The sequence below is a fragment of the Pristiophorus japonicus genome, chromosome 23 (genome assembly GCF_044704955.1).
Source record: "Pristiophorus japonicus isolate sPriJap1 chromosome 23, sPriJap1.hap1, whole genome shotgun sequence".
Lineage (NCBI taxonomy): Eukaryota > Metazoa > Chordata > Chondrichthyes > Pristiophoridae > Pristiophorus > Pristiophorus japonicus.
The window spans coordinates 17,817,128-17,832,133 of record NC_091999.1 but is presented as its reverse complement, the minus strand read 5'-3'; the positions used below and the strand labels follow the sequence as shown (position 1 = coordinate 17,832,133).

Sequence of the window (15,006 nt, the reverse complement as noted above, 5' to 3'; positions counted from 1 at the left end):
TGGAGATAGGAAAGTGAGATAATGAACGACTGGAGAGATAAGTGGGGGTATGTTTGGCTATACCGGTGCCAAAAATCCTGCCACTTGTTTTTTTTGTTGATAAAAGGGGAACTAGTCCTCCTGGATGCATATAATTCCTGTCACAATGCGAGGCTGGTTTATATCAAGAGCTCAGCCTTGGACAGTAATTGTATGAAAAGCTTTGTAAACCTTGTAATGCGATGATTGAACTTAAGGACTAGTGCTAAAGCACGTGATGTAAAGTGACATAATTTGTAAGATAAAAAACCTCACTGGAGATATCAAATTGAGAAGCTGGTTCAGAGACAGGGGTCGCTAACACTTCTCCCAAAGTTTTGTCTCCGATTTAATAAACCTCTCTTTATATATTATACAGTCTCGGAAATATTTTTCCACAACAAAATAGCGTCACAAACAGGATACTGTCCGATCAGAAGTGATCACTTAAGACAGTATTTGGAATCTGGTGTTAGAGACTGAGAGAGAGGTCTATGAGTACGACGGGATAGTGTATAAGATACGAGTAAGTAGATAGCAGGAGGTGGCTGACTAACCAGTTTGAGTTGTCCCTTTAGTAAATAAGGTCGGTGCAGAAGGGAGCTGATCACTAGAGACGAAACTCCGGTGGTAAGGAAGCACGCTAGCTTTGTTGCAAAGACAAAGGGTCTCCACAGAGTAGTCATGGCCGTGAGTATTACAGAAACAAAGGGAAATGTCCGAGACTGGCGAATATGGAAGGTAAGGAAGGGAATGTAAAACGCGGGCTGCCCGGGTCATTAATTAATTCCTATCATTAATTGTAACTTGCGTAATTACATAATGCCATAAGAAAGCTGATAGTGACTATCTTAAGTGACATATGGATCTAAAAATAGAACTGGCCAGAGTTAAGCTTTGTTGAATCAAGAGAGACTTTTGTGAATATCTATTTTGAATGAGAATACTTGAGTGATTTTGACTGCGGAATGAATGAAAAGCCTGTTTGGGAAGGTATAGAGTGGCTGACCGTTTTAGCTCCACCCACCTTTTCCAAACAGAGTGAAAGTTTTTTTAACCCTTCGTAGTGTTGTCCTGTATATGGGAAGTTTAAGAAAGTGTGAAACTTATGTTATTACATTTTAAGTTAGAAACGCAGGTGTGGATATATTCGGATGATAAGTTATGGAGCTAGGAAATGCACAAAGGATAGGTTTGTTGAATAAAAGAGAAAAAATACATAGTCCCGGTAGTAAAAAAAAAATTTATTTGACACGCTCACTTACTTGTCGAAAGAAAACATGCAATTGGGTTGAAAGACATAAATTTAGTCGAGGAATGAGATAAAGAATGCCTTTTAAAACGCTCCCATTTTCCTTTGTGTAAAACCTTGAGACAAAAGCTTCTAGCTCAGTAAAAAAAAAAAGTTTTAAATCTAGAAATACCTTCAGGGATCAGGTCAAACTCCTGGGCGAGTGGTGAGCTATCTGTGAAGGTGTAAAAGGGACTTTTGAAAAAGGCGAAAACAGTAAGCTTTGGCAGTTTAGAAAAGACGCAACTTTGAAAATAAACAAATTGAACGATTGGAAAGAAAAAGTGTCTTCGATTGTCTGATGATTTTAAATACTAAACCTAATTTGAAGAAAGGTGATCTAAAAAAAAAAGACGTAATGCACTAATTAGGTGCTGGAAAAAAAAGGGGTGTTTGCGATGGATAAAGACATAACTTACTAAATACCAGTTGATATCAGCTGTGAAAAAGATATTTGTTTAATTGGGAAAAAAAAAGAATTTGAAGAGGTAAAAAACACTCTCCATTGATAATGATTTTAAATGATTAAAATTAAGTCAGTGCCGCTGGGGCCCGAGACGAACAGATAAGTATTGAGAAACTACACCAGGACACTTCTGAGGAGGAAATAGGTATGTGGACAAAGCAGGGCGCAACGCAAGGGAAGGATAACGTTTGTAGACGAAACGACAAGGTAATGGCGCCTGAATGCATACAGAATACCTTATTGGAGTTGCATCATGGCCTGTCTCAATCAGGATGAGAGGCCATGACCGGGAGTCTTGGGAGAGATTGGTGGTGGAAAGGGATGGGGAGAGATATCACCAAACATTGCCATCGATGCATTACGTGTGCACAATATAATCCAGGCCGGCCCATTAATATTAAAATGGGACACCAGCCCCATCAACGGGGGCCATGGGACCACATACAAATTGATTTCACAGGTCCTTTGCCCCCATCCCATGGAAAAAAGATATTGCCTAGTGATTATAGATCAATTTACCCGGTGGGTAGAAGCTGTCCCCACACGTGATTGCACTTCCTCAACAGTGGTAAGGATATTCTGACCAAGGCACCCACTTCACCAGGAAGATTGTAAAAACAATATGCCAGCTGATGGGCATAAAACAAAAATTCCACATCCCCTACCACCCCCAGAGTTCTGGGATGGTAGAGCGCATGAACCATACCCTTAAGAACGCCCTGGCAAAGGCAATGCAAACGTCAGGAAAAACATGGACGGAAGTATTACGCATTATTTTGATGAAGTTAAGAGCCACGACAAACTGGACAACCGAATTAACCCCTTATGAACTAATGACAGGAAGGGCGATGCAATTACCAGAGAACATCATAACAGGGGGGGCCGATGTAGGCCCATTAAAAGACAAAATAAAACGGTATGTCTTGGAACTAAGTACTCAATTAAAAGGGATGCGTAAATTAGTTAGGGACAATCAGGAAGAAAGAGATGCGGCAGCAGAGCTTACAAAGCTCCCTGAAGTCCCGTTGGCGGGAAGTCGCTTTATGGTAAGGGTCGTACCGGGAAGACTGGGGTTTGCCCCAAAATGGATAGGACCATATGAGGTTATAATCAGCGGGGACACTTGTGCCTGCATCGATGTTAAAGGGAACGGACAATGGAAGCATTGGACCCATCTTAAGGTTTTTGAACGAGCCGTTTAGCACACGTATTAGTTGTTGTTGTTTGTCTATTTACAGATTGACAGCGAGAGATTCTTCAAGCAAGCCATATGGCCATTTTGCCTTTGACTATTTGTTAATTATAGAGTAATAAGATGAAACTATATATTGCGATTGGTGCGATTATCATAGTTCATGTTTGGTCCGGCCTGCTAGCTAGACCGAAACGAGAGTTACATGTGAATACCTTTTTATACATGTCTTATGTTTATGCACAAAGTGGGAACTTTTCGAGTTGCTGGGTATGTTCGCACATCCCCATACATAGCAAAGGAGGCATCCTTTTGAGGTCAATCTCCCTCAACATTTCGGAAGTAGTGGAGTGGGTAATAAAGAAACGTGGAGATGGGAGGGTTACCTTTTGGATGCATTGACGGATGGTACCATCCGGAATACAATAGGTTGGTACGACCCCCATTCATGGTTTTGACCAACACCTCAGGAGTTGGAAGGCTCACTGCTGACATTTGTTTCACTAGAAACCTGACTGGTGAGGAAACAGGTTTTGAGCAGGATATAGCAATTGTACGCAATACTTTAACCTCACCAGGTGGAACATAACAGACAGCGAAACAATAAACCAGAGGTTCCTTGAAATGGAGAGTTTGAAGAATCAGACAAGTAGCCAGGACTGGGACCCTAAGATTAGGTGGCGACGGGGGCTGAGAGAGAGAGATTGGGATCGAATCTAACAGCATACAGTGGCACTTATTTTGTGTGCGGGCACAAGGCCTACCCCTGGTTGCCACAGGACTGGAGGGGGTCCTGTTATTTGGGATATGTGGTCCCCTTTGTCAGACGGGTACATACTTTAGCAGAAGTACAGACACCAGGTCGAATAAGACGAGCTCTTACCCCGGTAGAAAGGCTATTTGGGGTCATGATGCTCCCATTCGGGATAGGACGCACCATGGATGAATTACGTAACCTAGAGAGGGTACTGGAACAGATAGTTAACGACACTGCTGAAGCAATGGAGGGCATAATGGCTGAAATGATAGCCATACTCACAATGTTACTCCAGAACCGAATGGCCCTCGATACGAGCACAAAGTGGGGGCACATGTGCCTTAATTGGAGCTGAATGTTGCGCTTACATTTCCGATAATTCAGAAAACCTAACCAACCTCGCTGATCACATAAGAAGGGAGGTAAACAAGTTATCCACGACAGAAGGAGGATCTGGCTGGTTTGACTGACTGTTAGGGGAATCCTGGGGGTCCTATCATATGCATGGAGTAATTATTCTGGTTATAATAATAATTACTTGCTGTCTGATTATCGGGTGTTTTAATATCTGCTGTAAAGTTATGATGGCCCGACTGATCCAGTAACCAGTGTAATCGCCGAAGAAGCAGCAGCACACCTGATGGAAATGCCTGAAGACACCAAGGATGAAGAAACAGATGACGTTGACACCGACCACTATCTTTGAAGGGTAGCCTGGAGCTACAGGCAAGGTGGACATACGGGACATCATGGAAGTAACATACCCCAAAGGATGAATATATGACACCATGCTACTATCATTGTGGTCATCTGGATTTCGTGAACATCCTCCAGGACCAAAAGGGGAAATAATGTTGGAGCGGATTTTTGGACATATACTTGACTAGTATACGGGATCAAACATTAGTTTTTATTTTCCACTTGAATGAATTTTGTAAGGGACAATACTGATGCAATATGCTTTATACAAAAAAACATAGTTACACTTCAAGGTATGCTGACCTTGAGTTATGGAGATAGGAAAGTGAGATAATGAACGACTGGAGAGATAAGTGGGGGTATGTTTGTCTATACCGGTGCCAAAAAGCCTGCCACTTGTTTTTTTTGCTGATAAAAGGGGAACTAGTCCTCTTGGATGTATATAATTCCTGTCACAATGTGAGGCTGGTTTATATCAAGAGCTCAGCCTTGGACAGTAATTGTATGAAAAGCTTTGTAAACCTTGTAATGCGATGATTGGACTTAAGGACTAGTGCTAAAACACGTGATGTAAAGTGACGTAATTTGTAAGATAAAATAACCTCACTGGAGATATCAAATTGAGAAACTGGTTCAGAGACAGGGGTATCTAACACTTCTCCCAAAGCTTTGTCTCCGATTTAATAAACCTCTCTTTATATATTATACAATCTCGGAAATATTTTTCCACAACACCCCACAGCATCTCTCTCTAAACCAATGACATCAAATAAGTGGCAAAGGTTTAGAATCAACTAGATGAATAAGTAAACACATCACAGCCTAATAACCTAGCTCTAAATTCACAGGAGAAAGTCTGTTATCTAACGCCTTGAATGTCAATTGGTGAGATGAGCGACTGAATTACTTTCTACGTGCAACAGCATCCATTCCCACTGTCCCTACATTTACAGTGTTGAGTCAGGTGGACGCACGAGTCTCACAGGCTGAACGATTGGTTGAAGGTAAATCCACACACAGAACATGTGTCCTGTTTTTCCCCGCTGTGATTGGTGTTTTTACAAAGGCTGATGATAAGGTGATCCTGATCAATCCAGGGAATCTCTCAAATCTTGACGTGATGTCCGGTTTGAGTTTCCCAGCTGCAGATCCTCCTCTTCGAACACCCTGCAAATGGTGGTTACAAATGTTGTTACTTTAAGTAAAGGATTGAAATTCAGAACACACCATTCCAGATTCTACAGAACATCCTGACCTCTCCTGTCCCCCCTAAGCTGTAAATTCCTTATGCAAGGCTCTACCCTCCATCCTCCCTCTCTAAAATCAACATTCCTTTCATCGCCTCAGATGTATTATCTCCAGAAAGTGCGGAATCTGGCTGGGTGCAATTCCACAGACATTAGAAAACCTCTCGTGCCACACCGTCAGTCGACACAGTGAGTGCCAGCAGGATTCCCACTGTGGTAGGCATCACAGCCTCAAATCCTGTCCTCAAATGACATCCACACACTTCCCAGTTGATGTCACTTGATCGGTCTGAAGAGCAGGGGCAGTGTCTGATTTTTACTCTTATTTAGCCCAATGGTATTGATGACAATTATAACCCCTGAACTGCTGCCTTGGCTGAGGTCAACCAACAGCCCAGATCAAGGATTGAACTTGGGACCTTCCCAGTCAGTATTGTAGTGTTCTAAAATTTGGGGGGTTGGGGAAGGGTTAGAACAGAATATTTTGAAACAAATTTTACTCCACCTTTAAATGAAATCTTCGTCACACTGCACAAATCTGGACTCTTTCCAAATTATACAATTGGATCTTCAAAATCAGTGAGACATTTTAGAAATGCTCAAGTCACTGAAATGGACAGCTTTACAATCACTGTACAGTACAGAAGGGAGCGACTGTCAATGGGAGCTCGGTTAGCGAAGTACTCCGACACCCCAAGATAAACTGGACTGTCCCTTTAACTATAAAGTAGCAGAGAAAGGGGAGTCCCTGTCCCTTTAAATATCTGCACCATTCCCACAGGCTGTGGGAGGAGGAACAGCGCACGGCCTCCTTATATCCTGACCCAGCAAGCACCGCCGGATGGGCTGCCGCAGGGTCCTAAAATCCACTTTGTAAAAACGGTCGTGTTGAGCAGAACAACTTAAAAGGGCACACACAGAGTCTTTGCTAGCAATATATATATATATATTTACATGTGTTTGTAAACAAAACACGACACTCTTAATGTTTGCTAGTCAATTGCACAGAGATAAATAATTATCTTCACCAATTATTTTCCATCAATTTATTTCCATTTTGTTTACAATGCAATTGCGGGGTGTTTAATAACTTTACCATTTATTGATAACACATTGTCTTGTGTGCTCGTGTTCAGAAAGTGACTTCACACTAACCATTCTGTTACAAGGTGACCATGTCTGTCTGCAGTAATCAGTGGGAAAGCGGATTAAATCACATCGAGGATAATGAGCAGCCCCCACCCCCCCTCCCCGCCGTCTCTGCGCTTTATTGTCCAGTGATCATCGCACCGTCACACAGAAGCTCCTGAGAATTACCTCCAGTGTGAAAGAGGAGCTGGGGTGAGGAGTTGTATTTAGAGAGGGATCGAAATGAGGAGGTGTATGAGTGAGGGGGATTTACTGAAATTAATCACTTCTGTTGTGCTATGATGCGGTTCATTTTTATTTTAAAATGTTTAGAATTGCGTGTTTCACTGAAGTTAAATGCGGGGCAGCAGTTACTTGTGGGCACTGGGTTGTTTCTGTTGAATTAATGTGGACCGTGTAAATTGGGAATAGACTGAGTGGGATCATTCTGTGCTGAATGCAATGTTGGACTGCGGGTTTGCACTCAGTCCCAGTGACGAGGTGCTTTAAACAACAAATCCAAAAGCAACTCGCATTGTGACACGAAATCCAGGGACCACTTACACTGACACACCAAATCCAGGGACCACTTACACTGCGACACGAGATCCTTGGACCAGTTACACTGAGGCACCAATTTCAGGGACCACTTACACTGAGACTACAAAATTACATAGGATTTACGACACACAAATGGGCTATTCGGAATAACCAGTCCATGCTGGCGTTTGTGCACCATTCGGGAATTGGAGAGTCTTAGTGTGGGCAATGGTCATGATGGTGAAACCAGCTCTAGTGAGGGCAAAAGCTGAGTAATGGATGAAGATATGACGGTGGAATCAGATGGTGACTGGTGGGGCCTGGTACAGGAACATAAGAAGTAGGAACAGGAGTCGGTCACCTGGCCCCTCTTGGCTGATCTGATCATGGACTCAGCTCCACTTCCCTGCCTGCTCCCCATAACCCTTTATTCCCTTATTGCTGAAAAATCTATGTATCTCCGCCTTAAATATATTCAATGACCTAGCCTCCACAGCTCTCTGGGGCAGAGAATTCCATAGATTTACAACCATCTGAGAGAAGAAATTCCTCCTCATCTCAGTTTTAAATGGGCGGCCCCTTATTCTGAGACTTTGCCCCCGAGTTTTAGTTTCCCCTATGACTGGAAATATCCTCTCTGCAAGCATATTGTCGAGCTTCCTCATTATCCTATATTTTTCAATACGGTCACCTCTCATTCTTCTGAACTCCAATGAGAATAGGCCCAACCTACTCAACCTATCTTCATAAGTCAATCACCTCATCACTGCAATCAACCCAGTGAACTTTCTCTGAACCACCTCCAATGCAAGTATATTCCTCCCTAAATACGGAGATGAAAACTGTATGCAGTACTCTTGGTTTGGATTCACCAATACCTTGTACAGTTGCAGCAGGACTTCTCAGCTTTTCTAATCCATCCCCATTGCAATAAAGTACAAAATTCCATTTGTCTTCCTGATTACTTGCTGTACCTGCATACTAACGTTTTGTGTTTCATATGCAAGGACCCCCAACTCCCTCTGTTTTGCAGCACTTTGCAATTTTTCTCCATTTAAATTATAATTTGCTTTTCTATTTTTTTCAATTTTGTAATAGGTTATTGTCAGAAGCACTTTTCAGACTGGCTGATAATTTGATGTAACCAGCACAGCAAACGTATCCGTCTGTTCTTGTTGCAAAATACCAAAATCTAATGTCCGAAATTAAATGTTCGGTGAGATTTGTAGAGAAGGGAGGAAATGAGGCTTGCAGGAAAGAAGGTTCTTTGAATGAACAGTTTGTGAGGCAGTTTTGTGACTCGTCTGCATGAGGTTAAAGGCATGAAATGGAAAAGGGCACGTCCAGTGACACTTATATTGTCAATAATGGTTTCTATGTTAATTACTCATCATCATAGGCTGTTCCTCGGAATCAAGGAAGACTTGCTTCCACTCCTGTAGTAAGTTCTTTGGTGGCTCAACAGTCGAATATGAGAGCCTCTGACTTGTCACAGATGGGGCAGATAGTCGTTGAGGGAACGGGTAGGTGGGACTGGTTTGTGCACGCTCTTTCTGCTGCCTGCACTTGATATCTGCATGCTCTCGGCGTTGAGACTCGAGGTGTTCAGAGAATTACTATCTCCTAAGCCTCATCATCATCATCATATGGGAATATGTGCAATATGGGAATTATAGTCACTGTCACTGGTGGGACAGACAGTCGTTGATGGAAAGTCTGGGTGAGGAGTCTGCTTTGTCAGATGCTCCTTCCGCTACCTGCACTTGTTTTCTGCATGCTCTCGGCGATGAGCCTCGAGGTGTTCAGTGCCCTCCTGGATGCTCTTCCTTCGCTTATGGTGGACTTTGGCCCGGGATTCCAAGGTGCCTAATATCCGACTGACTATCCCAACCACTAACCCCAATTCTAACAAATAACCACAACCACTAAACCCTAAACCTGCGCCCAAACCCAGTCCCGAATCAAAGGTTGTTCACAGGGATCAGTGGAGGAGCTAAAGACCCGATAATGGAAGTATTTAAACAATTATCTTGATGCAAGAAATTCTGCAAGCTATATTAGTAACAAGAAATTATATCAACAAAACTATTAAATCAGGAAACACAGTTAAAAAGATCACACATTTCAAAGACGATTACATATAGTAACCACATTCAAAAAGCGTTAAACAATGTACAAAATAATAGATTTCCAGTCTTAAGCAACATAGTTCTTTCAATGGTTGCTTGAAAGGAATGCCATATGAGTGCAATGTGAAACACTCCGGTTCAGTTTATGACAACCACAAGCCATATACTCAAAGAGAACAACCTTGGGATTTGATATCATAAAAGATCAACTGGGGGAGAAGTGAAATAATCTACAGTAAGAAAATGCTTCAAAATGGAACAGTCGGTAACAGAACATTAATTAGTTATTATTGTGGAGAAATCAAACATTCGACACACTGTGTTTGAACCAAGCTGATTTATTCAATATGTATAGAAACATAGAAACATAGAATATAGGTGCAGGAGTAGGCCATTCGGACCTTCGAGCCTGCACCGCCATTCAATGAGTACATGGCTGAACATGCAACTTCAGTTCCCAATTCCTGCTTTCTCACCATACCCCTTGACCCCCCTAGTAGTAAGGACTACATCTAACCCCTCTTTGAAGATATTTAGTGAATTGGCCTCAACAAATTTCTATTGTAGAGAATTCCACAGGTTCACCACGCTCTGGGTGAAGACGTTTCTCCTCATCTCGGTCCTAAATGGCTTACCCTTATCCTAAGACTGTGACCCCTGGTTCTGTACTTCCCCAACATTAATAAGAACATGAGAACAGAAGAACAGAAGAATTAGGAACAGGAGTGGGCCATCTAGCCCCTCGAGCCTGTTCCGCCACCCAACAAAATCACGGCTGATCTGGCCGTGGACTCAGCTCCACTTACGCGCCCCCTCCCCATAACCCTTAATTCCCTGACTGGCTAAAAACCTATCTATCTGTGATTTGAATATATTCAATGAGCTAGCCTCAACTGCTTCCTTGGACAGAGAATTTCACAGATTCACAACCCTCTGGGAGAACAAATTCCTTCTCAACTCGGTTTTAAATTGGCTCCCCCGTATTTTGAGGCTGTGCCCCCTAGTTCTCGTGTCCCCGACCAGTGGAAACAACCTCTCTGCCTCTATCCTGTCTATCCCCTTCATTAATTTAAATGTTTTTATAAGATCACCCCTCATCCTTCTGAACTCCAACGAGTAAAGACCCAGTCTACTCAATCTAGCATCATAAGGTAACCCCTTCTTCTCCGGAATCAGCCTAGTGAATCGTGTCTGTACCCCTTCCAAAGCTAATATATCCTTCCTTAAGAAAGGTGACCAAAACTGCACGCAGTCCTCTAGGTGCAGCCTCACCAATACCCTGCACAGTTGCAGCAGGACCTCCCTGCTTTTGTACTCCATCCCTCTCGCAATGAAGCCCAACATTCCATTCGCCTTCCTGATTACCTGCTGTAGCTGCAAACTAACTTTTTGTGATTCATGCACGAGGACACCCAGGTCCCTCTGCACTGCAGCATGATGTAATTTCTCCCCTTTCAAATAATATTCCCTTTTACTGTTATTTTGTCCCAAGTTGGATGAACTCACATTTTCCGACATTGTATTCCATCTGCCAAACCTTAGCCCATTCGCTTATCCTATCTAAATCTCTTTGTAGCCTCTCTGTGTCCTCACACAACCCGCTTTCCCACTAATCTTTGTGTCATCTGTAAATTGTGTTACACTTCACTCTGTCCTTTCTTCCAGGTCATCGATGTATATTGTAAACAGTTGTGTTCCCAGCACTGATCCCTGTGGCATACCACTAACCACCGATTTCCAACCCGAAAAGGACCCATTTATCCCGACTCTCTGCTTTCAGTTAGCCAGCCAATTCTCGATCCACGCTAATACATTTCCTCTGACTCCGCATACATTTATCTTCTGCATTAACCTTTTGTGTGGCACCTTATCGAATGCCTCTTGGAAATCTACATACACCACATCCATCGGTATACCTCTATCCATCATGCTCTTTATATCCTCAAAGACTTCCAATAAATTAGTTACACATCATTTCCCCTTCATGAATCCATCTTGCGTCTGCTTGATTGCACTATTCCTATCTAAATGTCCCGCTATTTCTTCCTTAATGATAGCTTCAAACATTTTCCCCACTGCAGGTGTTAAACTAACCGGCGAATAGTTACCTGCTTTTTGTCTGCCCCCTTTTTTAAACAGAGGCGTTACATTAGCTGCGTTCCAATCCGATGGCACCTCCCCAGAGTCCAGAGAATGTTGGTAGAATTTTACGAAAGCATTTTCTATAACTTCCACCATCTCTTTTAATACCCTGGGATGCATTTCATCAGCACCAGGGGACTTGTCTCCCTTGAGACCCATTAGCCTGTCCAGCACTACTCCCCTATTCAAAGTGATTATCGAAAGGTCCTCCCTTCCCATATTCCCGTGACCAGCAATTTGTGGCATGATTTTTGTGTCTTCCACTGTGAAGACCGAAGCAAAATAACTGTTTAAGGTCTCAGCCATTTCCACATTTCGCATTATTAAATCCCCCTTCTCATCTTCTAAAGGGACCAACATTTACTTTAGTCACTCTTTTCCATTTTATATATCTGTAAAAGCTTTTACGATCTGTTTCTATGTTTTGCACAAGTTTACATTCGTAAACTATCTTTCCCTTCTTTATTGCTTTCTTTGCTGTCGTTTAAAATTTTCCCAATCTTCTACTTTCCCACTAACCTTGGCCACCTTATACGCATTGGTTTTTAATTTGATACTCTCCTTTGTTTCCTTGTTTATCCATGGCTGGTTATCCCATCTCTTACCACCTTTTTCACTGGAATATATTTTTGTTTCTCGGCCTTTTGGCTAAGATCACGCGTAACTGACCTGACAGGGGAGTAGCCACCATGACCTCCGGGTGGTTCTCCCTGGATCAGGAAGGTATATGCTTGCTTTTTTGGAAACAGGAGGTGGGTGGGGTGGCTTGACCCATCCACCTCCACGGAGGTGTGTGGGGGACCTGACCCATCCACCTCCATGGCACGAACCTGGTATTGCAGTACTTCCAGGAACGGTGCAGTGGCTCTAGGCCTTTTGGCTAAGAGCATTGGCGCAGAGTGATCCTTGGCGTGTGCAAGGTGACCTCTGGCATTTGTGATTTGACAAAGAATTGGAACGATTGGCTACGAATTTCAAAAAAATATATATATATTTTTGTTGAGCACTATGAAACAGCTCCTTAAAAGTCCTCCACTGTTCCTCAATTGTGCCACCGTTTAGTCTGTGTTCCCAGTCTACTTTAGCCAACTGTGCCCTCGTCCCACTGTAGTCCCCTTTGTTTAAGCATAGTACGCTCGTTTGAGACACTATTTCCTCACCCTCAACCTGTATTACAAATTCAACCATACTGTGATCACAAATTCCTAGAGGATCTTTTACGAGGAGATCGTTTATTATTCCTGTCTCATTGCACAGGACCAGATCTAAGATAGCTTGCCCCCTTGTAGGTTCTGTAGCATACTGTTCTAAGAAACAATCCCGTATGCATTCTATGAATTCCTCCTCAAGGCTACCCCGTGTGATTTGATTTGACCAATCAATATGTAGGTTAAAATCCCCCATGATTACTGCTGTCTTTTTTCACATGCCTCCATTATTCCCTTGATTATTGTCAACCCTACCGTGAAGTTATTATTTGGGGGCCTATAAACTACGTCCATCAGTGACTTTTTCCCCTTACTATCTCTAATCTCCACTCACAATGATTCAACATTTTGTTCATTCGAGCCAATATCGTCTCTCACAACTGCCCTGATATCATCCTTTATTAACAGAACGAACACACCTCCTTTCCCTTCTTGTCTATCTTTCCGAATTGTCAAATACCCCCGTATGTTTAATTCCCAGTCTTGGCCACCCTGTAACCACGTTTCTGTAATGGCCACCAAATCATACCCATTTGTAATGATTTGTGCCGTCAACTCATTTACATTATTTCGAATGCTGCGTGCTTTTTGGTAGAGATTCTTAATACTAGTTTTTAAATCATGATTTTTAGTTTTTACCCCTCCTGCAGCCCATTTATATTCATACATATTGTCCCTTCTTATCACCTTGTGGTTTACACTTCCACCAGTGCTACTCTGCTTTGTTGCCTCCTGGCTTTTGCATTCTTTCTTGCGGTTCTGTTCATCTGAGCTCTCACCCACTCTAACTAGCTCAGAGACCTCTGCTGGGTTCCCATCCCCCTGCCAAGCTAGTTTAAAGCCCTCCCAACTGTACTGTCAAAACCACCCGCGAAAACATTGGTCCCGTCGCTGTTGAGGTGTATCCTGTCCCGAATTGTACAGGTCCCACCTTCCCCAGAAGAAGTACCAATTGTTCAGGAAACTAAAGCACTCCCTCCTACACCAACGGGAGAGTGGAGAGCACCAACACCAACTGTCGCAGGAGAGAGAGTGGAGAGCACCAGCTCCAACTGTCACAGGACGACAGAGTGGAGAGCACCAGCTCCAACTGTCGCAAGATAGAGAGAGGAGAGCACCAGTTCAAACTATCACAGGACATTAATACAGAACATTAATCTCCAGCGCAGATATAGGGGTTATTAAGATCAGCAGAAACAAACAATAACTGCCAGAATGAATATGGTTCAATACCCAATGCAATCCCAGTAAATCCTGTTCTATTCACCAAGGCAGGATTGCAATGGTGGCGTATTTACCCAGTATGCACCACGTGCAAGAAAATGCCGAACCCAGACTTCAGGAGTTCAGTGCGCAGGCGCGTGTCCTGGCTGGGTTTGGAGCATTCGCGGCGAATGTAGTGGTGAAGGAGAAATGGGTAACATGCCCTCCGCAGAAGCGCTCAATTTGAGCGGGTGGAGGGGAGCAATGGACCAGCGGGTGGCGCGGGAGGCTTCATAAACCAGCGGTGCCCGCCGCCAGCCCGGAATAAAAACCGGAATGTAGGCGGTTGCAGCTTCGGGTCTTTCTTCCGGTCACAGGCCCAGGCTAACGGCGGGCATCTTCGTGCAGGAAGCCGGGTTCAGTGCTCCGTCATATTGATTCGGTGAGTCGCACCGCGCATGCGCGGCCATCTTGGTTCAGGAATAAAGTGAGCGATGACAGTGTCTGTTTGCAACCGGGTCCCAGTGGGTAAAGGAGTGTCAATGATATTTTATTCTCACTCTCCACACCTCGAATTTCTCACCATCTCCCCTAAAGGCGATGCTTAGTACCGACCTTGTGGTTTAAGTCCTACACAATTGTAAGAGAGAAGGCCCAGAAATATTCACGCCTTGGGTTAGAATCCCCATGTTCAGTCCCAGGGTTAGAATCCCCATCTCATCATTATCATAGGCAGTCCCTCGGAACCGAGGAAAACTTGCTTCCACTCCTGAAGTGAGTTTATTGGCGGCTGTACAGTCGAATACGAGAGCCACAAATTCTGTCACAGGTGGGACAGATAGTCGTTGAGGGAAGTGGTGGGAGGGACTGGTTTGCCGTACGCTCTTTCCGCTGCCTGCGCTTGATTTCTGCATGCTCTCTGCATTGAGACTCGAGGTGCTCAGCGCCCTCCCGGAAGCACTTCCTCCACTTAGGGCGCTCTTTGA

General features: G+C 43.6%; 1 pseudogene; it reads left to right on the top strand.

Annotated features, from left to right (window-relative positions):
- The first annotated feature begins 12,237 nt into the window (after nt 1–12,237).
- Nucleotides 12,238–12,476, top strand: LOC139235754 (U2 spliceosomal RNA; annotated as a pseudogene).
- Nucleotides 12,477–15,006: the final 2,530 nt, after the last annotated feature.